This window comes from Falco peregrinus, chromosome 6 (genome assembly GCF_023634155.1).
Source record: "Falco peregrinus isolate bFalPer1 chromosome 6, bFalPer1.pri, whole genome shotgun sequence".
Classification (NCBI taxonomy): domain Eukaryota; kingdom Metazoa; phylum Chordata; class Aves; order Falconiformes; family Falconidae; genus Falco; species Falco peregrinus.
The window spans coordinates 64,578,341-64,594,744 of record NC_073726.1 but is presented as its reverse complement, the minus strand read 5'-3'; the positions used below and the strand labels follow the sequence as shown (position 1 = coordinate 64,594,744).

The 16,404-nt window shown below is 40.5% G+C and overlaps 1 long non-coding RNA gene across 2 annotated transcripts; it reads left to right on the top strand.

The window, feature by feature from the left end:
* Window positions 1-1,385: 1,385 nt before the first annotated feature.
* Window positions 1,386-16,367, top strand: LOC114011620 (uncharacterized). 2 transcript variants are annotated; one of them, XR_003553604.2, is made up of 6 exons: window positions 1,386-1,524; window positions 3,810-4,041; window positions 6,311-6,432; window positions 6,583-6,695; window positions 9,334-10,655; window positions 13,126-16,367. It is a non-coding gene; the product is annotated as an uncharacterized LOC114011620 (long non-coding RNA). The 2 variants fall into 2 exon arrangements; XR_008747942.1 differs by lacking the exon at window positions 6,583-6,695.
* Window positions 16,368-16,404: the final 37 nt, after the last annotated feature.

Below are 16,404 nucleotides of genomic sequence, written 5' to 3'. Positions count from 1 at the left end.
TAATTCTTGCCATCGTGGCACATGGTTTAAAAGGAAAAGGAAAGAAAAAGAAAGGAAAGGAAAGGGAAAGGGAAAGAGAAATTTAATAAGCTTTCTTAAATGTGGCATTCACAGCAGGCTCACATTCTGGCACTGTTAAGAAGTTCTTGGCTGCAGCCCTGGTTTGCAGGGTTATAACCATTTCTGCTTTTAAAAATGGGAAATCAAGAATCTAGGGAAATAGAGAATACTCTGCCTAACTTCAATACCAAGAAAGATAATGGGACAGATTATTGAGAAGTAAATGCATACATGCCATGGGAATAGTAAGGTGATAAGAAACAGCCAAAGTGAATTTGTCAAATTAATCTAGTTTCCTTCTTGAAGAAGGCAACTGGTCCAATAGATAAGGAAAAGCAGTAAAATGACTGTATATTGACCCAAGATGTATCTGAGCTTAAGGTTTTTCACACTGTACTGTATGCTCATAAATGAACTGGGAAAATTTGTCCCATTTGAAATCATTCCTAATTCAATCCACTGTTGATGTAAACCTAACACATGATTGTTGGTAGCTGCACTAGGAGGACATTGAAAAGGAATCTTGCACAGCTCCCAATGGATAGGCTTCTGTACGTTTCAGACTTATAGATGACAGAATTAGAAATAATTATATGCTCATGAACTTGGTAGATGACACCATGTAAAAATTTGCAAAATGTGCTCAGGGACAGAAGTAGATTTCGAAAGTATCTGGATGGGTTCTGAAATCCAACATTAAAAATTTGAACAATTGTAGAGTACATTTGGGAGGATGAAATCAAAAGCACAACCACAGAATGTCACTGCAGAGAAATATCTAATGATTAATGAGGGCCATGAATGAGTCAACAGTGTGATGCTGTTGAGGAACAGACATAAATGTAATTCTAGATTCTCTTGAATTGTCTGCTCAAAACAGTAGATGTAAGACGAGAGATAAGTAGTGTGCTCTTCTTGGCACTGGTGAGGCCTCAGCTAAAATTTTACTCTTATTTTACTTTGAAGCACCATAATTTAAGAAAGATATAGATAAGATGGAAACAATCCAGATAAGATCAAGATCAAGAAGGTAAGAAGTCTGGAAATTTGGATCCATAAAGCAAGGCTGTTTTTTTTTTTTAAATCTAGACAATATAAAGCTATATGTGGTTCAACAGCCTTCAAGTATGTAAAAGTTTATTATAAAGAGGGTAGTGATACTTTTTTTCATGCCCATTAAAGATTTGGGCAGAATGTGAAGGATTTTTTTTAGCTGTACTGTAAGAGGTATTATAGTAACATGTTGTAACTAGTAGAAAACATTATCACTGGAATATACTACCTAAAAAGTTTGTATAATCCCTGATATTAATGTTTTTAGATACAGATCAAAGGAACTGCCATCTACAATTATGAAGACAATTGTGGCCTCTCTTCAAAGTTAGGAGATGGACCAGATGAATACTTTTGTAGTAGGTGGCTGAGATCCCTGGAACCATGACAGAGTGTACAAGTTATTACAAGGTAATCCGTAACAGGCTTTTGCTAAGGAAGCATTTGAAAATTGCATGTGTAGCCCTGGACATATTCATTATGGAAGATTACACAGGTTGTTCTCCGGACTTCTTGAAAAAAAACCAACTTGTTTTCCTTTGGTTTTGTGTGGTGGGTCTTTTTTTTGTGTTTTGTTTTTTGTTTTTTATTCTACCTCACAAAGGTTAAGTACAGCTTTGATTAAAAGTATTGAGGAATAACAGACTATATAACCCCTTGAGAGCCCATCCAAGTCTACATTTCCATGATTCATGTGCAAACTACAGTATTTTTTCCGAGTTATCGAAGAGCTTTGCAAGCACAGGTTAACTATTAAACGAGTTATTCTCCCGGGGCAGTAATGACCTAATCGTTTATGATAGTACTCAAATGAGGAATTAAACAAACATATCCAAAATAAACACAGATCAAATAATCTTTGCCAATGGAAAAGGACAGAATCTTGTTTTTGTGCCAGTGGGTCTGCAAAACAACAGCACAGATACAGACCTCGGTAAAACTAACATGTCAGGACTTCTCAACCTGTGAGAAATCCTGAATTTTAGCAATTGCTTTTATTCAAAATTTTAGAATTTTTTCCAATTTTGAAAATTAGAAAAATGGGAATGGGAGATGGGAATGAGAAAAAATGTAAGTGTTCTGAAAAGACTGGAAATTTCTGAGGGCTTGAATTATAATTTAACATTTCAACATTCAAAACCCAAAATGTTGCAGTCATGGTGTACCACACATATATCTTAGGTAGGGGAACACAGTGAACATAGGAGCCGCAGTCCTCCAGGGGACCTACTAAATGCAAACCAGAATTACAGTGCAAATAAAGCAGCATTCTGCAATATGATTTTTTTTGTGTTGGCTCAAACCAAATCTTTTTAAAATCATAGTCCCAAAGGAAAACTGAGAAAAACTAAGGTTTTCAGAAAATGTGCTCTTTGCTTGAAATTCAAAGCTGTGTAAAACTTCTGACAAACTCTAGTCACTACTTAGTATATAAAAAAAAATCTCAAGAATGTTTTCTAGAGAACTCTGTGGTCATCACAGTGCACTGTGGTGTTGACCCAAATATGACTGTAAACACTCGAAGTACCTGAAGTCACCATCATTATTTTAGGCTAGTAAAAAGATGGTCATAAACCTCAAAGATAAGATCAGGGTCTGGACAAAATATGACTTTCCAGAAATTAAAAAATGTTTAGATTTGGTGTTTATTGATTAGGCCACGCTTCAGTGACTGTCTGCTGGTTCTTTTGTTCTTTTAAAAATATACATGACTTTTGGACACCAGAATAATGATTTCATACTGCGTGAGAACATTCTCTTTTGTAAACAAATACTGGAGCTTGTGAATTTTGCTGTGCAAATGGATAAATACTAACCTAATGGATTTGGCTAGCTTCAGGTCTACCATTAGACACCCTACCCTTGCTGTAGAATAGTAAAACACCGCCTAGGTTCAAAGAACCTGGGACAAACCTGTCAGGTGTCAAGGACAGCCTTAATCCCAAAGTGCAGAGGGACAATTAAACCAAACTACCAAACCTCAGCTCATCTGAGCTTGCTTAGGGCAGCCCTGATGAGGCAGGTTCATTGCTAGCACCGATAAACTGAAGGTGGATGGTTTGGTCTGTGGGCTAGGATGTTGCATATAGCCCCATGCCATATGCCAACAGCCTAAAGTGTCTTAAGCAGCTTAAACAGCTTTAAGCAGCTTTGAAGACTTAGACACTTTAAGCTTATAAAGCAGTTTAAGCTGCTTAAACTGCTTTAGGACTTTAACAAGGTCCCCACAATGCTGCTCCTCACCAGGCGAGGGAAACGAAGCTGGCTGCATGCTGCGGCTTCCTTGCCATGGCCTGGAAGGAAGGAGCCAGGGGCTGGCCACAGCCAGGAGCCTGCGCAGATGCAAATAGCTGGTATTTACATATTTTGGCAATGATGTATAAAATAATGAAAAGTATACTCTCTCCCCTTGGTAGGCTCATTGTTTCTTCCTCTTCTCTAGCTACTTCCCTTTCCCCAGCACCTCCTTCCTGTTTTTCTATTTTTGCTCATTTTGCTCAGGCTCTTTCAGTATCTATTTCCTCTCTAATTAATTCTTGCTAAAGAGATCAGTGGAGTGCTCTTACTGCAGCGATACGCTTTTATGAAGAAAACATGTCTTGATTCAGCCTATTCAGTCCACAGAACTGTGCTGGAGGCAACCATTCATTTGTATCACTACTGTTTAAGCTAAATCTAGAATCTCTTTTCTCAAGAGCAGGGCATGAGTTGACAGAAGCATTGTGGAAAAACACAGCTGCATAATCCTAGAAAGTACCAGTGGCAGCCATTAGATTGTCACCTACAAAAGCGCGTAACCAGACGGGCTGGCATTGTTCACATGAAGGAATACAATGCACTGAAGCTACATCGTGTTCCCTGGTGTGTTGGAGGTTTCAGAAGGGATGTAGGGGGAGGAAGTCTGGGGACAGCTGTCCAGAAATATGGGTAAATATGTCTTCCTACATTGGTAATCTCTCAGAGCTGAAAGGACTTTGTTTTCAGTTTTCACTCTGTCTTTCTGAATTTGAGGTGGGCTGCACAAACCACAGATCGTTCTGTTCTTACCAAAGGATGTAACACCCCCTCCCCCTTACATACAGACAGTGGTGTGCAACTGAGCGGCTGCTCAGTTTAGTGGCAATCATCACCATTTAGTGACAATTCACTCTGCCATGTTAATAACTAGGGCTGTGGTCATGATGTACTAGAGCACCTGAGCTGGATGTGATGTCCTGGCTGCTGAGGACCCACTCAGGCCTACATCATTGTGTTTTTCTCATGTTTGAATTCCCTTTCCAGTTCCTTTAGTAGGAACGTACTGCTCTTCTCTCTCATATCCTTCACCCATTTCCTGGGGTCATAGCCTAAATTTCTCAGGCGTTCTCTCTCCAGAGCCCTCAGCTTAACTGGCCCTGTATTTTTCACAGGCTTATGTAGTCCCATTGCATGTAACTTTGTATACATCACACACTAATCACAATTTAGCTGCGAAATGTAACTGTGAATCTCATACTCAAACAGTGTATTCTAAAGACTTGAGGGTGTAAGCAGGAAGAGGGATCACGGTCAGCCTTACTCACGGCTCTATTTTTTGCTGTTTATCTACGTTATGCATTCCTAGATAATGTTGCATATTACCATAGTGTGTATTGCATGCACAGCATGTCCAATGTGGTGTATTTATACAAGCATCACTTAACATTTTCGTTGAGGCTTGATTTATACCAAATGCTATTTTTTTCCAGTAGCCTGAAAGAATGTTTGTCTCCATTTTATTGAAGAAAATGATTTCTAGCATGATCTTTTATTTTTGAGTGATCAATACATTCTAATCCCTTTTTCCATTTATCTAGCTATCAATTATTACTTCCTTCAAAATGTGTTCTAAAACTCTGCATATGATACCAATAGGATCCATTAGCTTGTAAGTGATTGAATGACTTCTGTTTCTTAAATACTGATTTGATATACTCCCGTCAGGTGACACCACTTGTAGTCAATAGGTTTATTCGTAGTGGAGTATCGGAGCCATTGGAGCATGGTTTCTTTGGGTTCATGCCTTGTGTCTTCAACATCCTCCTGGTAGCCCCAGCTCCTTCTCAAACTCCAGCCGGTTCAGAAGGAGAAAAGGCAGGCTGCCATGGGCTTTGTGGTCAGTAGAACAGTGTTAGCTGATGTGTTCAGGCGGCTCTCAGGCTGGAGAAGGTGGCGAGCTGCACCTGCTATTCCATCAGCTTCAACAGTGATTGGGGTCTCACTCTCCTCTAGGCAGTTGCTCATTTGCATCAATGATTAATGATGGGAATTAATGAGGTTAACTAATGTTAATGATGAGGATGGAAAAATAATCCTTTTGAATTCTGAAAAGCTCTATGTAGTCACTTATTCGTAACATATTTTCTTCCAAATATTTTTCTCTACATCTGAGAATAAAAAGGTCCTGTTTGTGTTACGAGAGTTTGGGTAGCTTCAGATCTGAAGGATTTTTTTTTAAATTTGTAAACCAGAAAACATGTAACACCAGGTATCAGGTCATGTATACAGGCTGCAGTTTGGCAGACATTTATGCATATGCTCAATTTTCAATTGGAACTCACCTTTGGCTTCCAGGAAAATTTGGTGTATGCTAAAATTAACTCTGCTGATTCGAGGCAACAGCAGCACTGCATGTTTGCATGTCTTGGTAAATAACTGTGTGTGCGCCAAAAAAATTTTGTTGACCGCGTTGAACTTAGTGAGGCCACACATCTGTACTGATGCGCCAATGGAAAAAGAAATTTTTCAGAGCTGCTGTTGGACCAAATCACCAAGTGCTGGCAAGCTGTGGGGGCCCTGTTGTTGGGCAGATCACCAGGTGTTGGTCCATCACGGAGGGCTACTGCTCCTATTACTGGCTGCTCACAAAGCAAAAATGTAAGGGACAGCAGACTCACCCTGCCTTCCTTCCCCAGACAGCTGTCCTTAATGAGTCTGTAGGATTACAGCTGACCTTGCCACAGGACAGCATGGGGCTTTATAAGCCAAATTGCCACTTCTTCTCCCCCCTCTATCTTCTTCAGCATCATCTCCCAAACCTTGGCATTCCCACCACTGTTTAATTCTTTTTTTCAATGATGTTGTTTATCTGAAATAAACCGATAGTTTATTTCAACTTGAAAAAAAACCAGCTTTTCTTTAAGTTTGTTCCTTTTTTTATTATTTTTATTTTTTTCAGTTTCAGTGGCTAGCTTCTTTGGCTAATGGATGGTACTGTGGATTGTCATGCCTGTGAATACCATTTCCCTAGATTGCAACACCAGCCCAATTCTTTGGCTCTGCTGGAAGCCATCCTAACAGGTGGGTTAAGGTTAAGATTTTAGGAAGAAAGCCAGCATTTCCACTCTACCAATATTAATTTCACACATTCCCTCTTGCATTCTTGGTTCTGTAATTGGGCTGTGCTTCCATCTCCACCCATATCCTGTCTTGACACACATCCGTCTGCAGATGATGAGGGAATGATGGGTAAGCCAGCCAGCCTGCATGCTGAGTCACCCCAGGAAGGTAGTCCGTCATCCGGCAATTAGGACGGAGAAGAAGGAAGTGTGCCAGCAAAACAGGTGATCTAAGCAATGCATTTCACCACACATGCCAAAATGGATATTACACAATGCTGTGCTATGACACAGAAATGTGGAGAAGAGCGTAAGCATGCATTTCCAAAATGGCCTTCAGAGTAGGAATTAAAGAAAAACCAAAACTCAGCCTATTTCTTTTCAAGGACCACTTTAATACCAAAGATGAATATAGCAATCAGAAATGGACAGAGCAGTGGTATAGTATAACCGTCCCAGTGTTTTTGCTCAATTTTATTTGGCTGTCTTTTCCTGTTCATGGAGGCTTGAAAGCAGGCTCACAGATAAATTTATGAGTATGTGGCAATTATGCTATTTGTTGGATCACACATGCAATAAATGGCTGGGAGTAATGTGCTATTAGCCTAAGCACTAATGTCCTCACTGCCTCTGATGCAGGTACCCGCTGGGTTCTGCTGGTCAGGCAGATGGTAATCACATGTAGAAGCGCCAGTCTCCATCACTCCTTACGATAGGCGGATGCTCAGTTTTGCTGAGTTGCTATCTCCTATTTTGATTTTTTTTTCTCAGGATTTTAGGGCTTTTTCCATTAATATTTTTTTTCCTTCAGTCCTTGAGTGACTGCTACCAACTCAACAATTTCACTTCTGTCCTTGTTTCTACTTTTTTATATATATATCTTGCTTGGTTTAAGTTTATGTGCTGTCACTCATAGCCTAGCAATGTTTTTTCAGTAAGGCAGAGCTGGGGTCACACAGCCAGCCTAGGCCTTGTGTACAAATAGTAAGAGTGTGTGAAAGATCGACCAAAATGGTGGGAGGGAGACTGATCTGTGCTTTCTGTCTGACGTATTTCTAAGCACCTTGCTGCCTTAAAAATGTGGACCTTGCCAGATGGCAAAAGGATTCTGAGAAATAGATACTGATATGAGCACCAGCTGGGGTCAGATGTGCTATGTAACTGATGGTATTGGTGATGATGTTTGTAATTCCAAGCAGAAAAGTCTGGGAAGGATGGACTTCAAAGGGAAAATGACTTAGAAATCAGTGACATGAGGCTGAAAAAGAAACAGTGCTGCATGATATTCTGACTTTGACCATGCACAGATTTATAAGAAAAAAAATGTTCACTGTGAGGATAATTAATCACTGCCACAGGTTGCTCAGAGAGGTTTGGCAGTCTCCATCCTTGGAGGTTGTCCAGACACGACAGGATAAAACCCTGAGCAGCCTGGTCTGAGCTCAGTGTTGACCCTGCATTGAGTGTGGTGGATGGACTAGAGACCTCCTGAGACTTCTTCCAGCTTGGATCATTCAGCGATCCTGTGAATCGAGTTACTGTTGAAGCCAAGGGTAGGTGAGGTGAGAAAATGGTGTTACAAAGGGAGAATTCTCAGCACGATGTTTCCCAGTATGACTGAGTCTGTAAAACTTCGCTGCTGCCATCATGTAAGGTGATCCCATCTCTCTCCAGGTCCTGTCCTGGTGTTCCTAGTCTCTCTCTTGAGCTAGTGCTGGCCCTCGTCCAACATCTCTGTGAGCTGTTTCAGCTCACCAACCTGGCAGCAGCTGATTAGTTTTTTTAAACTGGTTGGCTTTCTGCTGATTTAGTTAGCTGAACTATTTCACTAGGAGACAGATGAGCACCACAGCATGAGGAGGAGGTGGGAACATGTGGTTAAGATTGGAAGGAGTTAAGGCTGGGCAGGGCCCTTTCAGTGGGAGTGAGCCATTAAATTTGCCTTGCTGCTTCATGAAACAATGCGAAATGTCTGCAGCAGCTTCAATACAGGCATAACAACAAAATGCGTAAGCCCAGAAAGGACGCATCATAAAGAAAATAAAAACTCAGAAATAAAAATTCTTTAATGCTAAGACTGATGAAACGTGGAATTATAAAAAGGAACATGAGAGCAGACAAATCAGTGAAAAATAATGTTCAAGGAAAGATCAACAGAAACATATTAAAGGCAGAACACTTGAAACTGAAGCTCCTGCCATGGTAGGAAACCACAGATCTTGTTTACCAAGTTACAAAAATCCTGTGCGGGTAGTTTAAACAGGAAATGGGCTGATCAGAAGCAAAGATAAGGAAACATACAACAGAGACAAAATAGATGGGCAAAGCATTGTAAAGAAGTCAGCACCAAAACTCAGCCCTACCTTGACATGACATTCTGTGAACATGAGATGATGTGACTTCAAACAACAGAAGATTGCCACTAGCTCAGCAGTGATGCAGGTAGCAGCGACAACGCAATGAAAGATAATTTGTTCATAGCAGAAATGCTGAAATCCCACGATGTCACTGCAAAAATGATTTAAAGTCATTTAGTGATTTAAAACGTTGTTGAATAAAACCTGGGGGAAACCGCCCCCCCCCCCCAACTTTCAGTGACGTGAAGTTAACTAACTAACTAACGTGAAGTTGTTAAAATATTTGAATATGACACTGGGAAAGTGTCTCTCTGCCCTGTGCTATAGGGGAGGTCATTTGCAGTGGAATGCCACACAAGATGACATGGATGATGGATGCAAAATTGGAGAACAGCCTCTGGACTCAGGCCCAGAAAACTGGATATTCACACAAAAAAGCATCCTGAAATAACATGCTATGACAGGCTTTGCTCATCACTAGTTTCATTGATATTTTTTTTGTTAAGGTTACTTGACAACAGCTTCTGGAACACCTTGTGGAACTACAGCACTCAGCTTGTCCTCCATCGTCATGGCCTTGCAGAGGGATGGATGGCTGCATATGCGAGTGCATCTAAGTAATAGACCAGTTCACTTTGAACACTGGTGTAAAACAAGGGCACGCTTGCTTTCTGTTTCTGTTTTGCATTATCATACATAGCTGCTATGCAGGCAGCACAAGTAGCAGCCTACCATGGGGTGGATTACACATACCTTGGAAGCATAAACTGTGCTAGTAGCATTGTGTTACTGAGCCATAGACCTGAAAAAAGCTGTGAAGATACATAACCTAGTAAAAAAAAGCAAGAAGCCAAACAGGACACAAAATCAGCCATCAAAGCAAACATCCCTGAAATCTTAATATCAAGCATCAAAGTCATGTTAGAAAACACAAATCCTGGGAAAGTAGAACAGATTGCCTGTCCTGTCCATATCCCACTTCTGAGTAATTAGGAAGGAACTGACAGCAAGGATTGGGAAAGAATTCCACCATTTGTACTCATTTCAGCATATAGAAATGCAAGACATTCAGTCCCAGAATGAAACTTAGATTTTAAAAATTATTATTTACATGTAATTACAATGCTAAAATAGTCCCTGGAAAGTAGAGACATCAAAGATGCTAGAAAACTAGATGCATTGGAAAAAAGTGCCTATGAAAAGTCTGAACACTGGGCTCTATCCTCAGCATAGAGTGGAACAGCCCACCAGCTCACCTTTCACCAGCCAGCAGGGAGCACAGGATGTATTTAGTGTGTGTTCTCGGAATGGCAGCCCCCAAGAATCCCCCACGAAACGATCCTGTGTAGACCCGTGTGTGTGCAGCAGAGGATGTTCATTAGAGATCTTAAGAAGAGCTACCTCACGGGACTGACAGTGATCAATCTCAACCGTGTCCACCAGAAACACCAACAAAGGACAGAAAGGAATGGAAAACACTCATTTCCACTGCATGTCCCAGTCTTGCTATTGGAAGAACACAGTAAGAATAACATAAGTGCTACTGGACAATCAGATACGTTCCCCATAACTGCTTTGTTTTCTCTGTGAAGAAAAAGCCTGCCTTCGCTAGCTTGTTTTGTTAGCTGCCACTGGAGGTAATAGTTGTGAACCTTACTGAAGGGGAGGAAAATAAAGCTTTTGCTCTAGAGATGAAGAGAGCAGCTGATGTCCAGACTAAAGCACTCTGCCAAACACTTCAAGGAGCCAGGGGCCTGTTGCCAAGGCCGTGTGATTGCTGCAGTCATGATAGACTGGGGAGAAAGTCCATGCCAAGAAGAGTTGGCAGGTGTGGGACTCAGGTAGTCATGCCACGGTAGAAATTACGTGATCCCTGATTACAGGGATTTTGCCTTTCATGTATCTTCAAAGATATCTGGAGCCTACTGGCATCGTAAGCAATGATGGTTTATTTCTTATTACCCAGACTGAATTACAGATCTTTAATCAAACCGTGTTGCATTAGAGACAGTTCTGCTGTTTCACCATAAATATTTGGGTGTGCAATCTGGTGTTGATCTGCAAGGTGACCAATATCTATAACATAAGTGGTTATTTTTTGAGTGATCTACCAAGTTGTTTCAGCTTCAGCTTGTTAAGTTTGAGCTTAGATCTGAGCATGTTTTTGAGGTGATGCTGTTGATGTAAGAGGGTACACAGACTCCTGTTACATTGAATAAATTCAGGATATATCATCTCTGCTACAATTCCCAGCCATTTTCTCAGCCAAGTTTTAACACAAAACACTATTTCTGTGCTTTTTTTTTTTTTTTTTTAAAAGTAAAACTCTGCAGTCTGTTTTCAGCTTTCTTCTACTTTTCTCATAAAATCAGACCCACACATAGCCCAGATTTCTCAATGGTATCTGGTGAAGTTTTTCCACCTTCTTGTGCTATATATATTCCTATGTCCTGAGCAGCAGCATGTGTCTGTGTTTTGAGTACAGACTGCTGTTATTTTAGATATCTGCCTCCATGAAGGAGCATCAGTGTTTCTTACATGTGTTCATAATGAGAGTTTATTCACTATTTTCACAGAGGTTTAACCTAATTTCCAAAATGAGGTTGTCCTTGTTCTCCAAGCTCCACAACTATATATATATATATATATATATATATATATATATATATTTTAATTTGGGAGCCTGCCCACCAAAGCCCATATGTATTTATATGTATATAGCAGTTGAAGTGAAGAGACTTATTCAGGAGAGGTTCTTAAATGTGTGCCTTCTTTTTAAGTACCTAGTGAAGATGAGTTTAGTGTGCGTTTACACATTTTTCTGAATGGGGGTGCACTGAAGAACAGGCTTGTTTCCTGGAATCAAAACCTTGACTGAAATGTCACTACCTGGATCACTTGGGGCTTTCAAGGCTGACAGCAGCAAGGGGATATAAACCATAGCCCGCACTTGCCTCACCATAATACAAGCACGCATTGTATGCGTTGCATGTAAACATACAACAGTTCCTGGGGTGAGATCATGCTGTAAAGTATCCAGCCTTTATGCAGCAGAAGCATCAAGATGAAGGCCATGAGTCCCAGAACACAGCTGTGACGAAGCAATATCTATGCTATGACATTCAATTTTGTTATATAATTAGAGCATTCAATTATAGACTGGAAGACATACTTACACCGTATTAGAATACTCTCTGCTATAAATGAGGTTGAGTTAATTCCCTAACAGGCCGGACAGCGATAAGAGGTGGAGATAAGCTCCCAGCACCAACTAGGGACAAAATTAAATAAGTGGCATGCCTGCCTGCCCTGCCAGCTCCCACACCCTGCTCCTACGTCCATGACAGCCAGCTCTGCAGTGAGAGCCCCTGCAGCAGAGAACAACCGGGCAATGGACACTTTTTCTTATTATCTGCTAATAAATGATTTCACCTTTGGATTCCAGCTGCAGCTCTGCCCTTGTGCAAGGCTGTCGGTTGGGTGGAGCAGCTGTAAGCCTTAGGAACAGTTAAGACTGTTCCACAATTTCACTAATTTTCTTGGATTAATATTGGATTAATTTAATCTCTTTGAAAACAGTGACTTTTGATATGAGATCTTGTCTCTCTAGGCTGATCTGGCATGTTCAGCCATAACTCACATGAGCTGGAACATTAAGGCTTGTTTTGAAGAGAGAGGGAATGTGAGCCAAGACACAAACACAGGCCCCTATTTTCCTTTGAAAAATATGATTAGCTTTTCATTTTCCTTTTAGGCAGCATTAGGCTACTCCCTTGAGCAAAAGGTCCTTTATGTTTTGTAGATATTTGGGGAAATTAACTTGGCATTATTGTTCCATAAGTCACTTTCCAAATATTCTAGATACAACGCAGAGATGGAAAGACAGTTTGTGACCAGAGCACACAGACTAGAAACAACGGAGATTAAATGCAAGGGCAGCAGGCACAATGTACAAAACAGATAAATCAGGATGACTGCATAGTTGCATTCTTGTTTTTCCACTGTACTAACTCACAGAGAGCACAAAATAAGCCTGTGTAGAATAGTCATATAAAAAAGGCATGCTGGAAGAAATATTTATGTTGTATTAGCATATTCTCTGCTCTAAATGAGTTTGGGCTAATTACTTATCGGGCCACACAGGGATAAGAAGGGGAGATAAGCTCCTAATATCACATTAGGAAAAATTAATTAAACAGAATAAACATAATTTATTTGATTGTGCTATTTCGTATTTCAATTGCTTGACTTAGCAATCTCAGTAATATTCTTCTTTAACAAATTATTTTCTTAAACAGAAAAAAGAAAAATGAAAACAAGCTGGAAAGATGAATTTCATCATGATACCTCATTTTCATCAGCAGACTTAGAACTGCAAAATAAGCGCAGATTTCTGCTACTTGAGCTAATGGAGTGCCACTACCAGTCACGTGTTATCATCCTCTGAATAAAGCACTCCCAGGAGAGGATCACTGATGTGCACTGGTGAGAAACATGAATCAAGGATTTGCTTCTGGGCTGGGGTGACAAGTAACCAGGTAGATGTATACTCCAGATGCAAGCTAACCTGCTGCATCTCCCCCAGCCTCTCACCATCCTTGTCCTTTGCCTGCACCACTTCATCCCAGACCCAGTGTCCTCCTACAGCAATTCCCAGCTGTGGAGGAGACACGCAAGGATCCCAGCTCCTGATCTCCCAATCTGAATAGGTCTTTGCTCACTTCCAGTATGACATTCTTTGCTCCCAGCCTACTTGGCTGGACTGCCCTAACTCCCCAATCCCTCCTCCTGGCCCTTAGCACAGCTCTGGTATCCAGTATGTCCATGTGAGATTTTCTCCACAGTGCATTTGAACAACTCCATCCTCTGTACTCAGAATTTGAACATTGGGGCTGCTGGGACCAGAGGAAGGCCAACTGCTGCTTTCAGTTTGGGTGCCTAGAGCTCTTAGGGCTCACGGTAGCAGATGCCTATCCATAGCAAATGGGACCTTTAGGAAAGTTTGCTGTTAAAATCAAAGCCATCTTTATTAAATGTGCACCGTAACTTTTCATGCGCTTATTTCATGAGGATAAAACCAACACATCCCTGACACAAATGCTATTTTCTATCAGATTTTAAATCGTTGTACCAAACTTGCAAGATGTAGACTTTGTCATGGAAGACACCAGAATTTTTAAGCACAGCTCATTTTCCCCTACAGTCTGTACGGCACGTCAGACATGTCTGAGTTGTTTTACACTAGTTCCCCTTGAGAATGTGTGTCAAATAAAAAGTCCTGAATTATACAATTTCATATTGTTTAGATAGGACAACTGAGTTGATACATTTAATCTCATAAAAAGCATTGTAATATCTTTAATGACCACTATACAAACTTTCATTCCTTGGAGAAGATAAGGAATGTCCTTGCAAATAAGAAAAATTAGATCCTGCTGTGCCAAGGCCTGTGCTCTAAATAGTTCAAGGTGACCAGTGTACTGCTCAGCCTGTTACATAAAGCAATTTGTAAAGGTCAGTAAAAATTAAAGACAAAATGACAGTTTTTTCAAGAAAAGAGACACAATGATAAGCCCCAAGGACTATGCTGAAATGATGTCCAGTAAAGAAGAAAAGTGTGAGACTAGATTTAGCGGGGCAAAATGGATATACTGTAGAGTAAGCGTTGCTGATGGGTAATATCTTGAGTGGATGGGCTATTCCATCTCTCTGGTGCCCCTAACCTTGTGAGTCAACTGCAAGGATGCTTAATTCAACCTAAACTACAGGAAGATAGGTAGACAGTAGGAGCACAGCCTGGCATGATTGTAGTCATATGCCCTATCCCCTGCAGCCAGTCCACCACACCTCTTTTGCACTGAGCATTTCTAATCAACATAAAAGGACTGGGCCAGAAGGGGGAATCCGGGTGGCCTCACACCTCCATTTGCATCGGCTAAATGCTGAGCAACACCTGGAATGAGACTGTCATAGCCCCCTGGTTTGTACTTTTCCTTCCCTCCTTTGTTCTTTCCTTTTTCACATGTGTTTGCTTTCTGTTTAAGAAGAATCTTCTTGAGATGTTAAAGCTATGTCCTTTGAAGAGCTGCTGTGATGCTGTTAATCGACAGCTTCCAAAAAGCTATGTTAGAGACAGCAGGGCACTGCTGCAATTTCTGTGTTTCCCTGAGACCAACAGACAATGTGCTGTGCTGGAGTTTTTCTAGCAATGAACTTGCTATTCAGAGCCAACACCAGAGTGAGAGGCTGAGTTCCCTTCCCCTGCAGTGCTTGTGCTGTCTTTGTCCCTTGTTCGAATTGCCTGCCTCTCCAGGGAAGGACTGGGCTCTGACAACAGCTCCAGGAGCAGTTCCAGCCCGCCTCAGTGAACTGAACAGCTCTCTTTTCTGAAATAAACCCAACCATAAATTGTCTTTCTTACTATCGCTTTAAGCCTGTTAAACAATGGTGTTTTCCTCACATAGATTCTTAACAGCAAATGGAAACTGGAGGTTTTGTTAAAATGAAAGCCTTACTTCTCTGCATTCCACATTTTAATTCTTTTTTCTCCTTATTTTTTCTGTCTTTAATGAAGTGTTTAAAAGATTTGGTGTGGTTCATGTTGTCATGGCAATAAATAAGCTAAGTTTTATGCATTTGAAACCCCAAACCCTATCCCAAAATGTGTCTAGCAATATAGTTTTGTTATGGTGACACAGAACCTTTAATACATTTGACCCTCTGGGTCTATTTATTGTACTGAAATTTGACTCAGCAAAGTTGAATCCCCTTATATATTCTGCAAGAAAATTCATTGTATGTCTGGATATAAACCAATTCACCTCCTAAGCTGCATAATCAACTCCCATCCTAACATGTCAGTTAGCACTAGTGCAGCTGAATGGAAAAATAAATTGTGATGGCTTTATAGAAATGTACTTAATTTCTATGGGATGCCCGGTGAGTATCAGAACAACAGATGGTGTATTAACTACTGTGTCTATCAATACTCTTTCCTTGTCTTAGGTAATATTTTTATATAAGGGGGTGGCAGCCTACTCTCATTGTATGAAGCAAAATTCTTGAATGGATACCCTGAAGTAACCCTGGGGTTTTTAGCTTGTTTTCACTTGATATTTGGGAAACTGTTCTGTAATGACAAGCTCTGGAACAAAATCTAAAAGAGAGGGTATTTTCTGTGTTTAAAAGGTTTCTCTGTATGACTGCAAATAAGAAAATTATACAAACATCTTATTCTCTAGTTATTCCATATTGCCTAATCAATATGGTTTACTCTTCCGTCTTGCTATATAGTCTTGTGTGCAGATTTTATTGTGTCTTTGTTTTGGTTTTTTTGTATGTATATATATTTATTAACAAACAAACCAGAGAAATCAGCTGTTTAAGGATGTGTTGGAGTGAACCACTCGCTACAGGAACATTATATTTATTTCCACGTTCAGGCTATGGAAGGCTAGCCAGGGGATACTTCTTTTCACCTAAACGGTGTAAGTCCATTGGAAAAGACTTAGGGGTTGGTTAAATAACACTTTTATTTTATTTTTTTTCTTCCCCCCCCCCCCCCCCCCCCCATTTTT